Source organism: Panthera uncia, chromosome B4 (assembly GCF_023721935.1).
Source record: "Panthera uncia isolate 11264 chromosome B4, Puncia_PCG_1.0, whole genome shotgun sequence".
Lineage (NCBI taxonomy): Eukaryota > Metazoa > Chordata > Mammalia > Carnivora > Felidae > Panthera > Panthera uncia.
Window position 1 is genome coordinate 105182044 of NC_064809.1, and position 3492 is coordinate 105185535.

Below are 3492 nucleotides of genomic sequence, written 5' to 3' on the forward strand. Positions count from 1 at the left end.
GCACTTAGAGGGCTGAAGGAGCTGGCATCCTAAGATGTTCTAAGTTTTGTAAGGCTTTAAAAGAAATTGCTGGCTCCCCATCTCCGTCCCTTTCCTACCCACACTTTCCACCATGCCCATTGAGAAAGTACATATTTGAAGGAAGCAAAGGAGAAAAGGAGCTACAGAAGCTTTATTCCTTATTTCTAGTAGATTTCTTGACTGACATGAAAGATGGGGAGCAGAATCCTGAGTTTAGAACCAGGCGTAGAGTGTAGAGAGAAACAGTACCCTCAAAGACAAAATAGAAAGGTGGGGCAAAGAAGGGAACGGTAGCCTGGGGGTGTTGGACTGAGCCTGCTGAGATAAAATCCCTATTAGGACCTGGCTTAATAAACTGGGTCTTACTTGCCAGCTGATGGTTCCTCAGAACACTGACCCCTGGAGTCCTGGCCAAGCTGACTGGTTGGAATTCAGAGCTGGGATAAGGAATGAGGATTAGGAGGGGTTTTAAAAGCCTGCTGAGGAGAGAAGAGTTATGCCCGGTTTGGGGAGAAAGTATGTATGGAAGTGTTAAGGTCAGTTGCCAAGAAAGTTATCCTCAAAGCATCAAGCAGAAAAAGCCTAGGTAGATCTCACAGAAGGAGAGAGACCCTCCAATCTAATTTCAGCTCTCTTCATTTAATGAGTATTATTTTAATTAGTATTATTCTAAATGTATTATTAACGCTCCAATGGCTAGAGCTGTGTCATTACCATAAACTCCTTCTCAAACTCTCAAAATCTATTTAATGCAGCTTTTGGCAACCAGAGACCCAATTTCTTGCCAAAAGCTGCAGATTAAGCATTCGTTATGGGAGTCTGCCATTAGCTGTTCCTTCTGTTATGGGCACAAGTGGTTACATGTCTCAAAACACACAGCATTCCGTATAACAGATTTGCATTTGCAGGAGGCTCCAGGGATATTAAGTGTGGTTGGTAACACCTTGCACCCATCGGTCCAACCACTACCATCAGAAATGCGTTTGAGGTATGGGATAGGAACGGTTTACTCAACAGCTATCCTCCTTGGCTCCCCTGTCGTTTCCTCTATGAGCTGGATCTTTACTGGTATACGAGTACTCTAGAGCTTGCATCATATGTCTTTCATTTAAACTACATCGAATGTTTTTCAGGAAATTTAGGGCTCTTAAGACGCATATTTATAAACAAGCTGACAGAGCTCTAGGACATAACTAAGTTTATAGCTAGGAGTTGTTTGTATATTTCCTCAAGTCAGCAAGGCGTTATTCTTGCTGCTGTTAAAAATTTAAAAACTTATTAAATGACCGTTTCTTTTATCCTCTCCATGTTTATTATAGAAAGTCAGACTTTCAGAATATCTCTGCAGGTAAGGTACAGAGGGGATTAGGAGAGAATCAAAAATCATCAACCCACACAGAAATGAGTGGATAACTCGACACCCAACTTTCCGACTGGGGCAGGTAGAAAGTGCCCAGGAAACACACTGTTGCTAGTCAGTCTTAAACGCGGTCCAGACGCCTAGGGCACCCGCCTGCGTTTCCTTTTTTTTTTTTTTTTTTTTTCCTTCTGCCGTCGATGCCAGGATTATTCCCGCGCCTCCTTGCAGTCTGGCTATCTCCTGGAGCGCAATCCCGGAAATTTTTCTTTGACCGCTCCCACTTGAGATTTAACATTTTGCTGTAGGTGCCGGTTGCAAGGCTCAGAAGATAGCAGTAACAATACAGAAAGAGCCATATAATTCCAGGAGCAGTGTCAACTCTCCAGAACCCGACAGCTCGCTCAAGGCCATGCTGAGCGAGGCGCCACGTGAACTGAGCTGGTGCCCCCACCCCTCCTCGGAAGAAGCGTCCTGGAAAAACAGAGGCTGCTGCTCCGGGCCACCCGCTCCCGCTCCGTTGGTCCCGATCTGGGTGTTCAGGGCCGGCACGCTTCTAGGGCAGTGCTAAGGGGCAGCTCAGAGGTGCGCAGCGTTCCATGGTCGTTCCTCCGAGGCTGCGGCCTGCCCTGGCCTCGAAGAGGGTCTACCAGGGAGTCTTGGGCCAGCCAATGCCCCAAAGAGGCTGGAAATTCTCGAACCCATCCGACGCCTGCCAGAGTTGGACCTGGCCTCACCACTCGCAGAATCGGGGCTGCCCAGTTTGCCCAAGGCCGCGGCGTCGGTGCCAGGCTGGCCTGGGGAAACGCTACGGGTGCGGAGGCCTGTGCGATAAAGGCTGTCAGGACCCTCGAAAAGAGTCCTCCCTGGGAAGGTGCAGTCCACAGACCCCAACTTGTGGGACCTTTTCACCAAATTTGCCAGTTCAAGAGCCTGTTGCAAATGGCTGCCTCTTCGTGCCCAAGGCGCTGAACACATTTCCCTCAGACGCCGCGGGCTTCTCGGAAGCCAGGGTCAATCGCAAAGCCACACGTAGGAGGTTTCAATCCAGCAGTGCCTTCCTGCCCTCAGGGAGCTGCCAGCTCCCCACCCACCCTAGCATCACCCCGGTGCCGAGCGAGGCCCCGGCCTGGCCGGCGCCCGGAACGCCGCCGCGCTTGTGCGCCCAGGTCTTGCGCGCCCCTCGCTCCCCACACGCGCTGTTCACAGGGACTCCGCCGCCACTCTTTAAAACATAATTGTTTTAAAAACCGGGCGGAAGGCCTTCCTCTTTCATAAGCCCCTTTGTGTAAAGAGCCTCCCCCCCCTCCCGCCCCCGGCCTATACTAAAGGGCCCTTTGGAGGAGGCACTTTTCCTAGTAGGTTTTCTTAATCTGGATCTAATGATAAAACCGTGGACCAAGGGGGAGCGGTGGGGAGGAGAGTGAGGAAAGGGATTGGTATTGGCATAATGCTTTCAATGCCCCTTGCTCGGCTCCCCTCTCCCACCCGTCGCCAGCACGTCCACACGCCGCGGCATTCCAGAAAGAAAGGAAAGGCCATGGGCTCCTAAGCGCCAAGAGCACCGGGACGCCGAGCTCCTCCGGGTTAGAAGCAGAGCGGCCCCTCCACCACCGCCAACCCAGTTAAGAGCTGCCAATGTTTCTGGCTTCTAGGGATTCCGATTTATGTGGATCTTCCACATAAACGATTTACGGATGAAATGAAAGCCCTTTAAAGCAATACTTCCTTTCAACTTCTTAAGACGCCTCTAAATCTTTCTGGTAGTGAGTGGCCGGCGTGGGGGCGGGGTGGGGACCGGGTGTCGGGCGGGCTGCCCGGAAGGGCGCAGAGAGTGGGGAGTGGAGGGTTAACTGCTTTGCGATCTCACCAAGCTCTTCCGAAATGCCATTCCACTGTCGCGGCGACAATGTATCTGGGTGTCGGGGCCTCGTCCCTCCTGGCATTTGTCTGAAATGGAGCTGTCTGTCTAACCTAGGCCTGGACGCGCCCTGCCCGGGGAAGTGAGGGAAGGTGGGGGTAGGGTGGGGGCGGAGGGGGGGGCGGGGTGGAGTTAGTCGCCTGCCTATTTTCATATTCATTAGAACTGGGAGGTTGCCCGAAGAGCCCAGCTG